This window comes from Carcharodon carcharias, chromosome 2, assembly GCF_017639515.1.
Source record: "Carcharodon carcharias isolate sCarCar2 chromosome 2, sCarCar2.pri, whole genome shotgun sequence".
Taxonomy (NCBI): Eukaryota; Metazoa; Chordata; class Chondrichthyes; order Lamniformes; family Lamnidae; genus Carcharodon; species Carcharodon carcharias.
In genome coordinates this window covers 207,029,056-207,050,419 of record NC_054468.1, presented here as the reverse complement: position 1 = coordinate 207,050,419, position 21,364 = coordinate 207,029,056, and the positions used below count along the sequence as shown (strand labels likewise).

The 21,364-nt window shown below is 39.2% G+C and overlaps 1 protein-coding gene across 2 annotated transcripts in view; it reads left to right on the top strand.

Annotated features, from left to right (window-relative positions):
- LOC121289979 (F-box only protein 11) overlaps positions 1–21,364 on the top strand; it is a 133,335-nt gene that overhangs the window by 13,614 nt on the left and 98,357 nt on the right. The window contains exon 2 of one of the 2 annotated variants that reach the window (XM_041210028.1): positions 10,973–11,050. The exons of the other annotated variant lie outside the window; for it this stretch is intronic. The gene's annotated coding sequence lies outside the window, so the exon portion shown is untranslated. The remainder of the gene's footprint in view (positions 1–10,972; positions 11,051–21,364) is intronic. 2 annotated transcript variants of the gene reach the window in all.

The window sequence follows — 21,364 nt, the reverse complement described above, 5'->3', positions numbered from 1 at the left end:
GATTACTAACATGATGGATATTGTCTGAGGGTATTATATACATGGACTTCCGGAAGGCACTTGTTATGGTTCCACACGTGAGATTATTAGCAGAAAATGAAAGCGCAGTGAATTGGAGGTAACCTTGTTGCATGGGTTGGTAATTTGGCTGTGAGGCAGGTGATAGAAGTGTCATGAAAGTATAATACTTCTCTCAATATTACTGTGATTTATTGTAAAAGTAGGTTAATAGTGAGGTTTGGATCGTTTGTGTGCTTTAATTGAATTGGAGACAGCTGATCTGGAGGCTTTGACTCATCAAAAGAAGCTAGGTTTGAATGCTAAACACGTAATCATGGCTGAAGTCTTAGAATGTAAGGTGTGAGGATAATTTACATTTTTAGATAAATCAAGGCAGTTTGAATTTCAAAGAGATGGTAGGCTGTTTACACATAACCAGAGAAGCTAGGCCCAAGCAGTGTGTTTATTTTTCCCAAAGGTTACTAGCAATATTAGCACCATGAAAAGTTTTATATTATGGGAAAGTACATTTTCAAAGACATATGGGACAATGGAATTTACAGATTAAAAGGAGAGAAAATGTATATAAGGGGGAATAAAAGGCTATGTTGAGAGGGGCCCTGTGACTTCTAGCAGAAGCTTGTGAAACTGCCTCAGAAATGCCTTCAGTATGTCTGCATGAGTTTGATGCATCCAGCCCTTAAAAGGTGATAATCGTGCTTGCCTGGTTTTCTAACTTTAAAATCTATTTTTTGACTGTTGCCTTACAAGAGGTATTTGGGAGGTTAGGTAGACATTTTAGTATGTACTATAGTATTAAGTAATTGGAATTGTATGTGTTTGACATTTTTTTCTGTTAATGAAGATTTTAAGTTAGTTTTTAATAAATCTGAAGACCTTGGTGGACTTAACTTCTGAATTCAATGCATCTTGAAATAAATACAAACTGTAAAACCGTTGTGATAGCGGGATCAAGTTTCCCCCGTGGATTTGATCCGCCTGGCACACATCATCTGCCACTTCATAACAGAAGGCTGTAGTAGGTTTGTACAACTTTTTCTTGTTAGGGGCCATGTTTAAATTTTTTTCTTACTTAAGGAGCTGATGAGCAAATTTCAGCAAGAAGAGGTTTGGCACAACATTAAACATGAATTTCAAATAACGTTGTGTGAAGAAAAACAACTTGCTGAGCAAAAATAAAGCAATGTCAATGCAATAAATAAATTTGAAAAGATGAGTAATTGATAGATGACCATTAGAGTGTGAACGTGTCCGGCTCACTCCCAGAATCAGGCTGCTCACTCGCTCACCCACACCCACTGTCAGTGTGTGAGATAGTTTGTGTTGGTATCTGGGAGTGAGTGAGTGTGTACTGAGGCTGGCAGTGAGCCAGGCACTCTTGCACATGCTCTTCACTGCTCCAATCAGAGATTGTTTCTCTCCCATGTTTGCTGCTAACAAGTGTAGTAGTAAACCTATCAGCAAATATGGGAGAGAAATGGCCAGTGATTGGAGAAGCAGCTCCTTGTAGAATCATTGACTTCACTTACTGGCCATTTGAACACTGGGTCCGTGGCCAGGATAGAGGGGCTTGGCAGGCTGGAAATTGGACAAACCTGAGGTAAAGGGGATGTGGCAAATAGGATTATATTTTGACAAATTGATGCTTTGACTTGCTTATGCTGCTGCTGAATGCTTTTCCATTGGTATGAAGTTTTTAGGGAGAGTTTATAATGCAGAGTTAATTGATCTCAGCTAGGTTCCAGGTTTGATTCATATTCTTGTGTGGTTGCTGTTCATGTAATGTGTTCCCTTTCCCACTCCCTCCCCTCACCTTTTCTCCCAAAATAAGTTCTTCCCTTGCATGGCATGAAGTGTAATTCAATTAAACCTGAGGTCATCTTAATGCTGGTGGTGTTCAGCTTGCAACCTTTTAATAAGAAATAAGTGCTAATATTAGCAAAATGTGTTTTTTCTTGCTATCTTAGTTTTAGTAGCTCATGCCGTTTGATAATATGGAGACTTAGTTTGCCTGTTTGACAGAGAAGTGTCCAGGTGCTCATTTTTGTCGACTTCCCCAAAACCTTAGTGTTTTACTCATTTTCGAGTGTTTTTTCATCTGTGCTTGCCAAAGGATAACAACATTAAGACCACCTATTTCCACCTCAGTAACATCACCCAACTCTGCCCTGTTTTAGCTCATCTGCTGCTGAAACCTTCATCCGGCTTTCGTTAACCTCTAGACTTGACTATCTAGTGTTCTCATGGCCAACCTTCCTCCTTCCACCCTCCATAAATTATGCTTAAATTATACAAAACTCTGCATGTTGTAAACGCACCAAGTCCCATTCACCCATTACCCCTATGCTCACTGACTTACTTTGGTTCCATTAAAGCAATCCCTTGATCTTAAAATTCTAGTTCTTTTCAAATCCCTCCATGGCACCAACCCTTGCTACGCTGTGTAATCTCCTCCTGCTCTTATCTGCACTCCCTAAACCCCTCTGTCTCTAAACATTCCATTTTCTCCTTTAAAATCCTCCTAAAAATCTATCTCTTTGATCGAGGTTTTGTTCATCTATCCTGATATTCCCTTATGTAACTTGGTGACATTTTGTTTAATATTCCTGTGAAGTGTCTTTACTACAATAAAGCCAGTATAAATTCAAGTTGTCCTGATGCTTCCCCTCTTTTACGCAGTTTGTTTGTTTTTCTCTGGCATGGGGGACTCTGGATATTTGTAGACATCATGGTATTTCAGCTCAAATGGTTGTTAATTTGGCTGTGAGGCTATATGTTGAACGCTGCACCTACATATGTATGGGACCTTGTATAGGGGAGTCCAGATTTTCTTTTTCTCTCCTTTGGGTGAGTTGCCTAGCTGAGATCAATTAACTCGAACAGAAGGTTCCAGGTTTGATTCATATTCTTGTGTGGTTTCAGTAACACATTAGATCATTCCTTATCCACTGGGCCATTTGGCAATGACTTGCTGCTTTTTGTCCATTAAAATCAAAATATTGAACTATTCTGAACATATTATGGAACTATGACTTTTCAGCTATACTGGAGTATTAATTCTGTTGCTGACTGTCAAGAGTATGTTTATATGTAGGCAGTCTGAACGGAGTTCACTTTGGACAGTAATGAAAGATTGCAGCTCTGATTTTAGATTTGAAGAGACTCAGTCAACATTGCTTTTCGTTTTTCTTCTTCCCAAATGTTATTGGGTAAGCGGAAAGCCAAATTTAAGCTTTACCTCATTAAAAAGAAGCCCTCTTTTTAAAAAAAAAAATCTTTTATTACACCATAATAGTTTCTTAGAATCTGTTATAAAGTCTTAAATGTCTTAAATGTCTTAAATCATACACTTTTAAAAGATTAGCTGTCTAGCCTGCAATCATTTCGGGAGGAGCACAGTTAAGCCACGAGGTTACAAGTCATAAATGAATGAACAAGGTCTTAATCATTCTGTTAAATTGAAACAATTATCAGTAATTTTAATAACCTGCTAGCTTTTTTCTTAATGATATGTTGATTCTAACCTGCTTTAATCCTTTAATTTCATACGCTAATCATCCACACATTTATCATCCTTGTAAACTTCCAATGGCTTCCTCCTTTCCCATTCCCCACTGCATAACAGGGTGCACCCCTTCCATACCCTTTGGTCTGCTAACTCTTCTTTTGCTTTGCTTGCAAATGGTGACAAAGTTGTGAGCAGTCAGTCCTATCTCTAGAATTTCTACCTCCTCAAATCTGCTATTTTCTTTTCTCCACCTTTCCACGCCACCTTCAAATTCATCCTTAATAATTCATCTTTGGGATGCGAGTATCACTGGTGAGGCCAGCATGTATTGTCCGTCCCTAGTGTTCTTGTTCACCTTGTGGGAGAGACTAGAACTAGGGGACACAGTTTAAAAATAAGAGGTCTCCCATTTAAAACTGAGCTGAAGATAATTTTTTTCACTGGAAGGTTGAGTGTCTATGGAACACTCTTCCCCAGAGAGCAGTGGAGGCGGGGTCATTGAATATCTTTAAGGCTGAGTTAGGTTCTTGATTGACAAGGAAGTCCAAAGGGGGGATGGACAGAAAAGTGGAGTTCAGGCCACAATCAGATCAGCCATGATCTTATCAAATGGCAGAGCAGCCATGAGGGGTTGAATGACCACTACCTAATTCATATGTAGGAGTTGATGAGCCTCCTTGAACAGCTGCGGTCCTAGTGGTGAAAGTACTCCCAAAATGTGATTAGGTAAGAAGTTCTGGGATTTTGACCCAATGAAGAATTGTGAATACTTGGAAATGATTGAATTTGTGTGCACCTGCTGCCCTTATCCTTGACGAAGGTCGCAGGGTTAGGAGATAGTGTCGAAGAAGCCTTGGCAAGTTGTTGCAGTGTATCCTCTAGATAGTATGTATTTGTATCAACAGTGTTCCAATGATGAAGGGGTTGGATGTTTAAGGTGGTGGATGAATTGCCAATTGAGCAGCTTGCTTTGTCCTACAAGACGTTGAGCTTTAGAGTTAATGGCACTGCACTTGCAGGCAAATGGAGAGTATTCCATCAGATCCTCACTTGTGCCTTGTAGAGAGGCGTTGGAGAGTTCAGAGGGTGATCCACTTTCCCAGAAACCTACTTTTGTAGCTTTGGCATTTAGGTGGTGACTCATGATGAGTCTCTGGCCAATGGCAACCTCCAGGAAGTTATTGAGGGACCCAACATGAGTAATGCTGTTGAATATTGAGGGCAGATGATTAGACTCTCTCTCTTGTTGGAGATAGCCACACGTGTCAGGCAATGACTATCAGACTATAATAATTCTCATAATGTTATTGTATTTATTGTAAAATAGAATAATAGTGGGGTGTGCGTGTGTTTTGAAATAAACCAGACTAGATTGTTTTCAAAGGAGGGTGAAATGTGTCACCTAGCTAGTTGAAGTTTAGAAAGTGTTTGTTTTCCCAAAGCTTACTGGTAAAGTACTTAGTGCTATGAGAGGGTTTTATTATCAGGGAGATAAAGCCCAAAGACATAGTGAAACAATGGGTATTTGCATTCAAAGAGGAAGATATGTATAAAGAAGGAGCAAGGGCTTTGTGTAAGGGAAGGCATTTTTAAGATCTTACCTGTATGAAAAGTCTTCATCTATGCCTCAAGCTGCTGTCTTCACAGGACTGAAGTTAAGAAAACTCACTTGGAAGTTGACTTGTTCAGGGTATCATGCTTCTTTGCCGGGGTCTTTTAAAATCTGTGCCTTACTGTTACCTGAATAAAGTTGTAGCTGGGAGTTAGATTGAATAGGGATTTAGAAGTTATCATAGTAATTTGTAGATCTATGTATGTATTTAAAATCATTGCTCTTATTAATAAATGTCTAATCTAGTTTTATAAAAACCTATAAGACTTGGTGGTGTTATACTACTGAATTCAAGGCACGCATCTCAATTTATACAAATTGAAGATTAGTTGTGACAGTTGTTTCAAGTTCCCCCTGGGATTTGGGCAGCTCAGCATTTGCCATCGGCTGTGTCATAACAGACTTAAATTTGACTTTTAATTATCAGTCTGAATGTTGCCTAGGTTTTGCTGCATGCAAGCACTTCATTATCTGATGAGTTGTGAATGGAATTGAACATTGCAATCTTCAGTGAGCACCCCCACTTTTGATCTTATGGAGGAAATGTCATTAATGAAGCAGCTGAACATTGTTGAGCCTAAGAGGCCTTGCAGATATGCTGTGGCTAAGATATTTGGCCTCCCAACAATCACTATTATCATCTTTAGTGCTGGGTGTGACTCTAGCTATTGTGGAGTTTTCCCCCCTTGATCACCATTGACTTCAGTTTTACTGAGGCTCCTTGATGCCACCCTTTGTTAAATGCTGATTTGATAGCGAGATGTTTGTGTGTCATGTCTGGAATTCCACTCTTTAACCCATGTTTTGGACCAAGGCTATGTTGAGGACTGCAGCTGAGTTATTGTAACTCTTTCGAGTACAAACCCATTTCCATCTGTTTCAGATGAAGTTACATTGTTTCATAGTTTGCCATTGTGAGATTTGAACTCTTGATCTTGGGGTTACAAACCCAGTATCATAACCACTTGGCTATTTAGGCCAAGCCAAAATTACATTGTTTCATAGTTTGCCATTGTGAGATTTTGAACTCTTGATCTTGGGGTTACAAACCCAGTATCATAACCACTTGGCTATTTAGGCCAAGCCTAAATAGCCGAGTAACTCTTTCGAGTACAAACCCGTTTCCATCTGTTTCAGATGAAGTTACATTGTTTCATAGTTTGCCAGTGTGAGATTTGAACTCTTGATCTTGGGGTTACAAACCCAGTTCCATAACCACTTGGCTATTTAGGCCAAGCTTAGCTGAGTTATTGTAGTGGAACCAAAATTAAGCATTGCTAAGCAAGTTATTAGTGAATAGGTGTTGATTGATAGAAGACCTGGCAACTCCTTCCATCATCTTTTTGGTGATTGATAGACTGATAGGATGGGAATTAGCTGTATTGGATTTGACCTGCTTTTGTGGACCGGACCTAACTCTGCAATTTCCCATGTTGTCTGGTAGGCCGGTGTTGTACAAACTATACAGGAGCAGCTTGGCCCATTCTCAAGCTCAGGTTTTCAGCACTAGCTGTGATGATTCAACCTATAGCCTTTGCTGTTTTCAGTGTACTCGGCTATTTCTTAAAGTAATGGAGAGGGTTAATGAGCTTAGTGCAGTTGATGTTGCATAGTTAGACTTTTGAAAGCACTTTGATAAAATGCAGAAAATTGACTTGTTAACAAAATTGAAGCCCATGGGATAAGCCACTGGCAGCATGGATATAAATTTAGCTAAGGGACAGTGTAGGGTTAGGGTAGTGGTGAATGGTTGTTTTTCAGACTAGCTGGAAGTATACAATCACATAACACAAGTGAAACACTGCAGATGCTGGAAGTTTGATGGAAGGTCACAGACCTGAGACATCAACCTGGCTTCTCTTCACAGGTACTGTCAGACCTCAGTATTTCCAGCATTTTCTGTTTCATTTGGGAAGTATGTAGTGATGATGGTTCCTGGGGAGGTTGGTATTAGGACAGCTGCTTTTTTTGATAGTTATTGAGTCTTAACATCACAGAAGCGAGCCATTCGGTTCATCAGATTCATGCTGGCTCTCTATGGAGCCATCCAGTCAGTCCCATTCCCCTGTTTTATCCCTGTCGCTCTGCAAGCACTTTTTTCCCATGTGCCCATCCTGTTTATTTTTGAAATCATTGTCTCTGCTTCCACCACCCTCAGGCGGGAAGTTATCCTGGATTTGGGTATACAGGATATATTTTCAAAGTTTTCAGATAACATAGCATGAGTATAGGAACAGATTTTAGGAGAGCATAGACACATGGCAATTAAGTTTAAACACAGAGAAGTATATAGTGGTAAATTTTGATAGGTAATGTAAACCCAAGTGGTACAATTTTAATGGTGCACAAATGCTGGGGGCTGTATGTACACTGAAGGTGGCAGGATGAGTTGCGAAGGCTGTTCAAAGGAAAGCACTTAGGGTCTATGTCTTTATTAATAAAAGCATAGAGTACAAAAGCAAGGAGTTTATGCTAAATGTTTATAAATTACTTGATAGACTTCATCAGAAATATTGTGTTCAATTCTGGTTGCCACATTTTGGGAAGGATGTTAAGGCTTTTCTGGACACACACACAATTTAGTAGAATGAAGGTGATGAAAGGCCAGAAGAAAGCCCACAGGCTTGAAACGTTAACTCTTGCTCTCTCCACAGATGCTGCCAGATCTACTTAGGATTTCCAACATTTTCTGTTTTCATTACTAGTATGGAATTAGGGATGGGGAATTTCGGTTTTGTAGAGAAGCTGGGCTTGTTCTCTTTAGAGCAGAGTAGGTGATGTGGAGAATTGATCAATGTGTTCAAAATCATTAACAGGTTTGGTAAATAAGGAGAATTGTTTCTGATTGTAGAAGGTCATTAACCATATGACACAGATTTAAGGTAATTGGCAAAAGAACCATGTGTGAATTGAAAAAAAATGCACAGTGAGCTGTTGAGATCCAGCATGCAGACTGGAAAGGCAGTGGAAGCAGAAACAGTATTACCTTTTACAGGGAATTGAATAGATACTCAAATGAAAATATTTACAGGTATATGAGGAAAGAGTAAGAAATGGGATTAATTGGACATCTCTGCCAGAGAGCCAGCACAGACATGATGGGTTGAATGGCAGTATTATTCTGTGATATCACTTGAAGTGAATTGAATTGGCTGAAGACTGGCATCTGTAAAATTGTAGACCTCGGGAGGAGATACAGAAGGACTAAGCACTTGGCACTTCCTGGCTGAAAATTATTGTGAATGTTTCGGCCTTGTCTTTAGCGCTTGTGTTTTGGGCTTCACATCCTTGAGGATGGGATCTTGATGAAGCCTCCTCTTCCTTCATTGTTAATCCTAGGTTGCTAATTGTCCAGCATCATTTGGGACTGAAGGTGATTTATCAAATTTTGGACATCTCTCCAATCTTGCCTAGCAAACCTCCGTTTACCCCTTTTTAAAAAATGCTTTGCATGTTTTTCATATATTTTGCAATTTTTTGGCTAAAATAATCCAAACCAATATTTTGCATGAGTAATATGGGAGATCAACAAATGTTAATAAAACCTCAAGTATCCTCCCCATCATCAGATAACTTGTTGCTTGGGTGTCTAAGAGACATTGGATGTGACATTTGTGTGGAATACTCACTTGAGCGGAAGTTCCCATAAAATTGTAGGTTTCTGAGTTGTCTAGAGAGGACATTTGGAGCTGTGTAATAATGGAGTAAAGTATTGCTTGCTTTAGTGCTCAGATGGGCTGGTGATGTAAGCTCAGTACACAAATAAATTGAAAGAACAGTAAAAGTGATTAAAAAAAAAATGAATTGGCACTATACATTAAAGCCCAGTGACAACATTATCTTGGTACCTGTTGAAAACAGGCACAGTTGTAGCTTGCATCTGTTGAAAATAATGTATTGCCTCTGGGTCACCTTGTGGTATGATGCATTTTCTTCTGTGGGCTGCATTGTTCACGAGAAGATTTTCAAGGAATGGGTTTAAATTCCTCGTGGATGTAGACTTAAAGCATCTAGTACTTTATGCTATTAGCTTCACTTTGATCTGGCCACTGGGGAGAGAATCTGGTGTTAAACAACAAATATTCCCTGAGCAACCACACTACTATCAAAGAACAGAAGACCTAAACTAACTAATTGATGTTTCTGAAATATAGCCATGAGCACAAAGCTACCCTTTTTGCTGATTTGACTTTGAAATGTAATGTGTGTAGAAAACTTAATTGGTGGTAATTCTTTATCATCTCCCCCCCCCCCCCCCTTCCCCATTTGATAAAGTAATGTAAATCTCCAAGTTTGAATAGTCAGATCAGTAATTGACATTTCTCTGCAATTTTTTCTCATTGTTTACCCAGTTTTCTTTTGGACACTTACTGAACCAGTATCTACCACCTTATCAGGTATTGCATTCCAAATCATAGAAGCTTGCTGCATAAGTGTGTTTTTCCTCAGGTCGTCCCATTTTCTTTTGCCAATTGCCTAAAATGTGTGCTCTCTTATCAAGCCATTAGCTATTGGAAACAGTAAATAAAGAGAAAGTAAACCCTTCATGATTTTAAACACCTCTCAAATCTCCTTGTCACTATCTCTGCTCTAAGGAGAACATCTTCAGCTTCTCTGGTCTATCCCTGTAATTGTAATCCCTGTTCCTGAAACCATTCTAGTCTCTTTTGCACCAAAAGCCTTCATACACTTCCCTAAAGCACGATGCCCAGAATTGGGCACAGTACTTCAGCTGGGGCCAAACTACTATTTTATATAGGTTTCGGATAACTTCCTGGCTTTTGTACTCTGGCTCTATTTATAAACATCAAGATCTCTTATGCTTTATTAACCTGTTCTACCACCTTCAAAGGTCTGTGTACAGGCATCCCCAGGTATTTCCCTTCTTGCAGTTCTTCAAAATTTTACCATTTAGCTTGTATTTGTTTCTCCCAAAATGTATCCCCTCAGACTTTTCTGTGTTGAGTTTCGTCTGTCATGTACCCACTATTCCTGTCTGTTGTCTTGAAGTCCATTACTATCTTGTGTTTTTACCATGCTTCCAAGTTTGGTGTCATCTGCACATTTCAAAGTTGTGCCCTGTACCTCCTGCAAGACCAGTAATGTTCTTATCTTATCTTTTTAAGGGAATATGAAAACCCAGAGCATTTGCTAAAAGAATGAAGTCATGAGGTTCACGGTTTAAAACAAAATAATTATTCTACGCAAAAATCAAAGAATCTGAATAATAATATATCTTAACTAGTCAGTTATGTTAAAGATATTAAACTGTAGGGAACATTTATACCCTAAACCAAACTTCTTAACTCAAATTTCCTTCTGCATACATTTGACCCAAGTTAGATACTTATCAGAAATTGGAAGATTAACCACTTGGCCTGGGTACTATTTCAAAGTTTCGTCTAAGGGTTGAGATTTCTTTTGCCTTGTGCTTACTTTGGCAAGGTTGTCCCTTCAATCTCCTTTAGCTGTACCATGGTTGTAGCCTTCCAGTTCTAAACAGGCAGTACTAGCGTCTTAAGCATATCCACCTCAGGTTAGAACACACCTGTGTCAAATATTTTTAAACTCTGGAGCCTCATCTACTTTCTCTCTCTTCTCATCCAGGCTATCCCAGTAATCCCAACACACTGAGTCCTTCAATTATCAAGAGTTGTAAACCCTTTTTGCCAGTGAACACACTTTCAACTAGATTCTGCTTGCAAGAGATGCTCCCTGCATCCAGCTTGTTTTAAACTAAACTGCCTGAAACTAAACCACACCAAGGAATCTACTCTCCCCCTATAGTGAACTTCTTGTTGACTCTTTACTATTGTTTATTTCTCCAGCAGCTTGGGCATTTGATCTGGAACTGGAAGCAAGTTGCTTTTTACTGGAAATCATCGTTTTGCGCTATCAACTCTGACCCTGTAAGACAAACAAGTTTTTTTTTTACTGTAATTAACTCCACTCTTTTGAATTGCATTTACTTCAGGGTTGCTTATCAGCTTCACAATCAGATGCCCTGTTTTTCTGGGGTTAACACTTAAAGTCCTAAAAAATAAGTTTTATATTCTAAAACATATGAATTATGAACCTGATATTCGTAACACTTCACCAGGAACATACGCACAAAATACAATACTCTTTCCCTCATTGTCCAGTGAAATTCACAAGTCCATCTTGAAAACAGCAAACTGCTGAATTTCATGTCCAGGAATCTCAGTTCAGTTTTTAAGATGTAAAATATTACTTTTTGCAGTGTCTTCAGAAAGTTCTCTTACAATAATTATAGTCCAAAGTTTCATCTGGAAAAGGAGTTTTCATTGCTATTCACAAGAAGTTGCAGGCTCAGTTTTTAAAACTGTTCAGATTTCAATTTCTGAACCTCACTGTCCTCCATGTGTATAGTTTCTGTAGTGGAAAAGCCTGAAGCGAATGTCTCATACAATTCTCCTAAGACCAGAGTTATATGTTTCAGCTCGACATAACCGTTGGTGGCAGCAGTCTCAAGGCAGTAGAAAAATTCTCGTACATTGGTGATCTTTCTAGGTTGTCACAATTGAAGATATCCATGCAAGTATCCAGAAGGCAAACCTAAAATCAAACTCTTCTAGGTCATTGTCTTTAGCACCCTGCTCTATGGCACAGAATCCTTGATCTGTATCACATCAAAGCTTGAACAATTCCACCAAAGACACATGAGGTCCATCATGAGAATTTGGTAGCAGGAGAAAGTCACAAGCAGCAAGGTCTTCCCATCATGATGGGATCAACAGCATGGAGAACACTCTCCAGAAAATTCAAGTTGGGTGGGCAGGCTCCCACATGGATAACTACAGAATCTCCAAGCAAGTCTTCTATGGAAAACTGTCTCAAAGCAAATGACATCAACGTAGTCAGTATAAACAATATAAGGACACCCTTAAAAAAGGACCTTACAAACTTCTGCATTACAGGCCACCTCTCTTGGGAAAATGCTGCAGTTGACTGGCTTATGTGGCGGCAAGTACTGAAATTTGGTTCAGCATTTTTCAAGGTGATCTGTATCAAATTTGCAATATCAGATATGCCCAGAGGAAGGCTTGAGATGGCGCAGTTGCATCAGTTTCCCGAAGTACCAACAGTGATGTATGGACTGCCAGTTCTGTGAACACCCATGCTGATCCCACATCTGACTAGAGGACCCACAAACTCGGTGAAATAGTTTACAGCTTGGACATAGCCGTAACCACTCTACCATGAGAAATGCAGAGTTAGTTTTGCACATATCTACACAATGGTATTTAATGAAAACATCTCTTGGGGAAATGAGCGAAACAAGTTCAGACTGATCATTTGTTTTGTCTCACTCGACATCCAAGACGCTTGATTTGTTTTATCTTATCTCCATTTAGAACTTGTCTGCATTACTTAATTCCTGAGTACTCATTCTGAGATATATTTGAACCCATATCTAAAAGACCATAAGACATAGGAGCAGAAGTAGGCCATTGGGCCCATCGAGTCTGCTCTGCCATTTAGTGAGATCATGGCTAATCTGATAATCATCAACTCCACTTTTCTGCCTTCTCCCCATAACCATTAATTCCTTTACTGATTAAAAATCTGTCTATCTCCACCTGGAATATACTTAACGACCCAGCCTCTACAGCCCGCTGCGGTAAAGAATTTCACAGATTCACTATCCTCTGAGAGAAGAAATTCCTCCTCATCTCTGTTTTAAGTGGGCGACTCCTTACTCTGAGATTATGCTCTCTGGTCCAAGACTCCTCCACAAGGGGAAACAACCTCTCAGCATTTACCCTACCAACTCCTCCAAGAACTTTGTATGTTTCAATAAGGTCACCTCTCATTTTTCTAAACTCCAGTGAGTACGGGCCCAACCTACTCAACCCCTCCTCATAAAATCCCTCCATACCTGGAATCAACTTAATGTACCTTCTCTGCACTGCTTCCAATGTCATGTATCTTTCCTTGGATAAGGGACCAAAACTGTTCACAGTAATCTAGGTGTGGTCTAACTAGTGCCTTGTATAGTTTTGGCAAGACTTTCCTATTTTCATACTCCATTCCCTTTGAAATAAAGGCCAACATTCCACTTGTCTTCCCTATTACCTGTTGAACTTGTATGTTAGCTTTTTGGGATTCATGCACAAGGACTCCCAAATCCCTCTGTGCTGCAGCCTTCTGCAGTCTTTCTCCATTTAATATTCAGCTCCTCTATTCTTGCCAAAGTGCATAACCTCACATTTTCCCATGTTATATTCCATCTGCCACTTTTTTGCCCACTCACTTAACTTATCTATATCCCTCTATAGACCCATTGCATCATCCTCGCCACTTGCCTTCCCACCTATTTATGTGTCATCCGCAAATTTGGTGGTAGTACATTCATTTCCTTCTTGTAAGCCATTAATATATATAGTAAATAATCGAGGCCCCAGCACTCATCCCTGTGGTACTCCACTAGCTACAGGTTGCCATCCTGAAAATGCCCCCTCTTCCCAACTCTCTTCTGTTAGTTAGCCAACCCTCTATCCATGCTAATAAACTACCCCCAACGCCATGGGCTCTTATCTTATTAAGTAGCCTTATCTGCTATACCTTATCGAATGCCTTTTGGAAATCCAAATATATTACATCCATGGGTCCCCCATTATCTATCTGCTTATTACCCCCTCAAAGAATTCTAATAAATTTGTCAGGCATGATTTCCCCTTCGTGAAGCCATTCTGACTCTGCTTGATTAGATTGTAATTCTAATGTTCTAATAATAATAAAACCCAATAATCTTATTCAAATTTAAATTTTGTACCTATTCTCAGTTTCCACATAGAGAAAAAAAATCGAACCAGTATCAGAATTTTTTTTCTTCACAGGCACATTGATCAATGTGTGGAATGAATTCCAGATTGAGTAATGGCGACAAAAACTTTGGAATCATATTTACAGTTGGATGCTGCAATGATACATTTAGGGTCCTTCTGGATGGATAGACTAAATGGGCCAAAGGGCATTTCTCATCTCTAATTACCTTGTGATTATTGTCTGACCAACTCTGATTGAATTCAGTCATTCTTTTTGGTATATCAAGAAACTATTTGGCTTGGGTTACATCTTTGACGAAACTGGACTAAATTATCCTAGATTTTTCAGCTGATGTTTAGCAGTGCAAAAGACGTCTGAATCTCTAATGAGAACTTGGAGTATCTTGGCACTAAATGGGTTGATTTTTCTGAGAGATTACAGAAATTGTATTTCAATCATTAAAATTCCCTGCTCGTGCATTTTGTACAAACAAGTATGTAACCTTATACACAGATACCTAGCACTTTTTTGTTGAAACTTAGATTTGTACGCATTACTGTAAAATATGTTTACTTTTCATGATTTACTGCTTGTCATATTTCCCATATTTGGCACAGCTGAGGTGGTTACATTTATGAGCATTACATATATTTCTATTATTTAGACACTTCCAATATTTAGTCATCTGGATATTAATCTTTAAGGGGCCAATCATACCACATTTCTAGCACTCGTTATTTTTGTGGCTGTATAATGAGTAACACAGGTGATTTTCATTGAAACCTTACAGACCCTTCGAACAATGCAATTCCAATAATTTATGTAGGATGTGCGTCACTTATGGTTGCCCTGTCTTTATTCCATTACACATTTAAACTTTTATCTTCTGGATGTTACTTCGCAGAGGTGAGCACAGAAATCTAGACTGGCATTCCAGTGCAGTGCTGAGGGAATGCTGTACAGTTGGTGCCATCTTTCAGATGGGATGTTAAACTGAAGCCCTCAGCTTCTTGCTTAGGTGGGTGGAAAAGATCCCATGGCACTATTTTAAAGAGGAAGGGAGTAATCCGTAATCCAAGATTTCCTGGCCATTATTCATCCTGCAATCAACATCACCAAACAACAGATTATCTGGTTATTATCATATTGCTATTTGTCATAGTTTGCTGAGTGCACATTGGCTGCTGTGTTCCTTATGTTACAACATGTACTAAACTACAGAAGTATTTCATTGGCTCCAAAGCATGTTAGGTTATGAAAAGTGCTGTATAAATACAGTTTTTGCGGAAGTGAAGCAAAAAATAGTCGAAACACTGGATGGGTGAAAAATTGATAGCCCTGTTCGATAGGCTAGCAGTAAAGTTAATTAATCAAGACAGGATGAGGTGGACCAAGGATACTGAGGGAAACATTGGTGGAAATTGCTGAGGCACTGGCCATTATCTATGGAGGATTGGAAGATTTACAGGGGTGGTGCCAGAGGATTAGAGAATTGCAAATGTTCCACCCTTGTTCAAAATACTGTACGTGTACATAATAGGCTGGGTGACATGTATTACAATTCCAGTGGGAGAAGGGGTGTGTAAGACTAAAGCTAGCAGCTATAGGTCTACAATTACAGACCAATCAGTTTAACCTCGGTGGTGGGAAAGCTTTTAGAATTGATAATGCGGGGCAAAATTAACAGTCAACTGAACAAATGTGGATTAATTAAGGAAAACAGAAAATGCTGGAAAAACTCGGGTCTGGCAGCATCTGTGGAGAGAGAAACAGTTAAAGTTTTGAGTCTAATATGACTTTTCATATGACTGTTTTTCTCACCACAGATGATTCAAGACCTAAGTTTTTCCAGCAATTTTTGCTTTTCGTTCAGATTTCCAGCATCTGCAGTATTTTGTTTTTACTTATGGATTTGTTGAGGACAAATGTTTAACTTAAGTTCTTATAGCGTCTATGAGGGTAATGCAGTTGATGTGGGATCCATAGATTTTTAAAAGGTATTTGATAAAGTGCCATGTAACAGGCTTGCCAACAAAGTATGGGCTCATGGAATAAAAACAGTAGTCGCAGCATGGTTATGTAATAGGCTAAGTGACATGTATTACAATCCCCACGGAGATGAGCAACTTTTTGAAAAGATAAGAATCCTCACAAAGCCAATGTAAAGAAAACTGCTGGACAAGATTTCACTTTTTAAAACTTTTACTGTAACAACCAACTAAAGTCAACATAATTCAGCATTAAGGTGAAGGATATTTCAAATAAAAAGGTAAATTTCACTTAGAGCAAAGCCTTGTGTAGTTATAAACACTCATTACTTCCCACACAAGTGGTATCACGTGCAATTTCACCATCTATCTAACTTGGCCTCCACTATGTAAGATCTTTCACTTCCAACTCAACCGTTTTGGCCCTTGTGCCGCATTCACCAGCATCCATCTGAAGTCCCGGCTATGATTATTACCAACATGGTTCAATTCTAAGAACCCTCTTCTGTTTGGGTTACAACAGTCCTGAAGGAACACAATGCTCAGACTTCCATTCTGATTTCCTCCCCCACCAACGTTTTGGTGGGTCTTGGCAACAGCAGCAATTGGTCTTGTCCACTCCACAATCCATTGCCCTTCCTGTTTGCTCTTTCCAACTGTATTACGCACACTGTAGCACAGTCTCTGCTCTATTCTCAGAGACCTGCTTTAACACCAGGATCTGTTGGAAGATTGTCAAACAGAAAATTCTTCCATTCGAAGAGAACCTTGCTTGTTTCCTCCATACGCAATTGTGTGTTTTGAACTGTCAAACAGAAAACACTGGCTGACCCAACCCCATTGCAGTTAGTTTTCTTCATAGCTGTTCATCCCCATGGCAACCTTTGGTCACATGGGCATTTCTTAAAATCTAATAATGTCTGAATCAGGAAACTAATTGACCCTCTTTTAGGATACTTCTCAACCCACTGGTCTTAAACGGACATTGCACAAAAACAGGCTTTTGGCAAAGTACAACTTTTCCAAAGCAAGTGGGCCATCATAAAGGAAACTGGTGAATGGTTGTTTTCGACTGAAGGAAGATATAATGTTGAGTTTCCCAGGAGTCGGTGTTGGGACCCCTGCTTTATTTGATATAAATCAATGACTTGGGTGGGTGTACAGGGCACAATTTCAAATTTGCTGGGTGACACGAAACTGAAGTATTGTAAAATGTGTATTCAAAAGAAAGATGTGATTGGTTTTGAACTGTAATTGGCAGCTTGTAATGTATAAAACAAAAGCACTGTCGAGATTAAACATCCAAGAATCCGGTCTTTATCACTTTCCAAGAGTATTTAATGCCAGATTACACTTAGGATTAATGAATTTAGGAGTGGAAGATTTTGTGTAATAAGAATGGAAATTAAAACTGATAAATAGCATGTAAAATGGTGGGAAATCAGAGATACATAATCCATGCCCAGTGGAGTAGAAAATCTCCTCTGACTAGATGGGTAAAGTACCCCGAATATTACAATTGAGATATGGGTGCCTCCTCAGCCATGTTTTCATTAGGTCAAGCCCATCCTTTATATTGAGATAATGTAAACTTTAAAATGAGAAAACAAAATGATTAAAGTTACTAAAGGAATAAATGGTAAGCACACTTAATAGTGGCAATTGACTGAGAGCAGATTTCTGAAGACCAACAGCCTGCTTTAACCAATTGCCAAATTCTGCAGATGATTAGGTGGGAAGATGACTGGCAGCAATAAGTGAAATGGTACTAAGGTGTGAAGATTGGCTTTGGGTGGCATGTGGTGAGTTGGGAGAGTGAGCTCTTATTTGCCTGTAGGTAGAACAGCTGAGCCTTGAGGCTGACTGAAATGGTGGCTAAACGTTTCTGCTGGTGTATCAAGGGTTGCTGTTTGTAGACTTCCCGTACTCGGCAATCTCCTCATCTAATTGGCATTTGTCAGATGCAAGGCTCAGCTGTTCTTCAGTGTACAAAAAAATGTTGCGCAGTTTTGCAGCTTTCTGAAAGACTAGTAGGCTAAGCAGATTGCTGAGTGTGAAAATTACAAATGGAGACATGAGTTGGTAATTGGTAGTGAGTTAGGAGTGAGTAAGGATACCAGGCATGTGACTCGTAGTGTTTGGCAGGGAACTGTGCTGGGGACACAGTTTTTTTACTATATTTATTCATGGCTTAAATGAAGGAATAGAGTTGTATTTCTAAATTTGTAGTTGACAAAGTTAGGAGAGAGTCAACTGTATCGGAGAATTCTCAAAATGCGTTTTTTGATTTTTGGCATGCAGGCAGTTATTTGAATGTTTTTTCTGAGGCACTCTCTTGATAGTAAGTTTACGTCAGTCTATTGCAATAGTTGTGATTTTATTTTTTCTATGGGACAGGAAAGTGGAAGGAAGGGAAGAAAAATTTCTTAAATATGTTTCTTGACTAAGTTAACCTATAAACAACCTTGATTTGTTGTAGTGGTCTCTGGGCAATTTATACCATGTCTGACATTCTGCTTCATTGATCTTGCAAGAGATATGTTTGAGCTGAGGCAAGAGGCAACCCTCTCCACCTCTGCCCAATCCCATTCTTAGTTCTGTGGAAATTGACATACTTTAATCTTGGGGTTTACTTTGAATTCTAATTGTGGAGAGGCACATTTCCTTGTAAATGTAACTTAAACATTTTCTGTATATTCTTACAAATTTTAGTTTACCATATGGACTTTACATGCTTAAAGCTAAAGAAGTATTTGTCAGCTCCTATGCTGTAGTGGCATTTTTTGAACCTCGATATATGCAGAATTTGTAGAAGGTCATATCATCTTGAATTATTTTCAGCAAAAAATAAAGTAATTTGACTTTGAATAGAGCGATTAGTATTTTATGCTTCATTTGCAAACCATAATATACATATATATGAAGTTTATATAGAGATTGCTGTTTAAGGAAAAGACCTACCAATAGTTTGCACCTGTGATTAAGTTATAAATTTTGTGCTCTTGTGGAAGTCTTTCCATTTTTGGAAACACTTAATATCATAAAGTTTTTAGTAACAAATGTTCAATGGGATTGTTGGGGGCTTAGAAGTGATGTATTTAGTTTTATCAAACAGATTTTAAGACTCCATCAATTAGTCAGCCTGTGGATGTACGAGAATTTAATTAGTTTGTCACACTTCAGTCATTAATAGCGAATTATCATTTTAGAACCAAGGTTCCTGAGAGTTTTGTAATAGCTGATGAGTTTCTGATTATCAGAAGGATTTTAGCGTCACGTGAAGAAATGAGACAACATAAATCAGTTTTCTTGATCAGGCACATTGTAAATTTTGGTCACAATTCTTTCTTGCCAGAAACTTATCTTTAGAACTGCTTGGCTCCAGACCTCATTATAACCTTGCTTCAAACATGGACAAAAGAACTGAATTCTGAGGTGAAGTGAGAGTGACCACCTCAGGCTGTATTAAGGAGCCCTAGTAAAATTGAAGTCAGTTGGAATCAGGGTGATGGGGAGGTGGGACTGTTCCTCCACGGGCTGGACTTATATCTAGCAAAAGAAAGATGGTTGTTGGGCGCTTATCATTTCAACCCCAGGACTTTGCTGCAGGAGTTCCTCAGGGCAGTGTTGTTGGCCCAACCATTTTCAGCTGCTTCATCAATGACCTTCCCTCCATCATAAAGTCAGAAGTGTAGATACTTGCTGCTGATTGTTCAGTGTTCTGTACCATTAGCAACTCAGATAATGAAGCAGTTCCTACTTGCAGGCAGCAAGATCTGGGCAGGATTTAGGCTTGAGCTGATAAGTGGCAAGTAACATTCAAGTCACACAAATGCCAGACAATAACTATCTCTAATGAGAGAATCTAACGATCTCCCCATGACATTCAACAGCATTATATTGCTGCAGTCTCCATTGTCAATGTCCTGGGATTACCATTGTCCAAAAAATGTCAACTGGACCAGTCATATAAATACTTTGGCTACATGAGCAGATCAGATCAGAGGCTGGTATTCTGCTGTGGTTGACTCATCTCATATCTCCCAGAGTCTGTCCACCATCTGCAAGGTACAAGTTTGCAATGTAATGGAGTACATTCGACTTGGATGACACTGTAAGTTTGACACCATCCAGGACAAAGCAGCCTGCTTGGTTGACACTCCACCCACCTCCACTAAGCACTTACTTGCTCCTCTCTGGCACACTGTCTGCAATGCAAACCATCTTGAAGATGCACTGCAGTAACTTGACAAGGTTTCTTCAACAGCACCTTCCAAAGCCATCTCCATCTAGAAGGACAGGGGCAGCAGGCACACGGGAACGCCACCTCCAACTTTCCCTTCAAGTCGGACACCATCCTGACTTAGAAATACACTGCTGCTCATATATTGGTACGTTCAAAAACCTGTAACTCTTGTCAGTACACCGCAGCAGTTCAGGATGGTGACTCAACACCTGGTGACACCCGCATTCTGTGAATAAAAGAAACACCTGTGAATTGTGAATTCCACCAGTTGCCGGAAGATTTGCACAGTCTGCTATTAGTCTTATGAAAATGGCAGCCTGGCCTCAACTTCCCATATGTTTCAAAGAATTTCTATTTTTGCACATTAATTGCTAGTTTAACTATATGCAGAGGGGTAGGGTTAGTACATATTAACCTTTAGTGAGATTTGGTTCTGAAATGTCACTCAACTCCTCCAACCCAGAAAGGAAACATTTGAAATTGTGACGTTTCATTCATACAGGTAGTAAATTGATATTGAGAATATTTAAAATTTTACCTTTTGTTCTTTGTTTCTTTTTTCTTTTCTCCTCCAATCTTCTCTCTTATTTCACTTTCTGTATTTGTGATTTGATTCCAGTTGATCCTGTTTCCATCTGTCATTTCCCCCCCCCTTTTTTCCATCCTTAAATCTCATCTGTTAAGGAGATAGACTGTTGGTCTCATTTGCCAAGGTCCCAGATGTCCCATTGCTTTTGCCATACTGTTATCCGTTTTTCTTCCGGATATTTACAAGGCAAAAATTTCAAGCTGAAGGATGAGGAAAGAAGCCTAACTGGCCCAGTTTATATTCCCTTCTACAGCAAAATCTGGGCCATTACAGTGGACAGTTTACTAACTTGGAGCTTTAGCACTCCCCAAGAATAGAATTGTGCAACATCCAACTGTAGCACTTGTTTCAGAAAAATCCATCTGTTGGCTGTGTTGATTTTGAGATTTCCTTTGACAAATGGGAATGATTCAATCTAGAGCAAGGCTGTGTAACAATTTGTCGAGGGAAAAGATCTCTTCTCAAAGGCAGCTCTGATTCTGTGTTATGCACCTTGGATAAATCACAAGGACAAACAAGTGTGTTCTGCCTCACAATCCACTCAATTTTAATTGTGGTCAGAGTATATGTTTTGACATCACTTTGTTAGCCAGTGAGTTGAATACAGAGC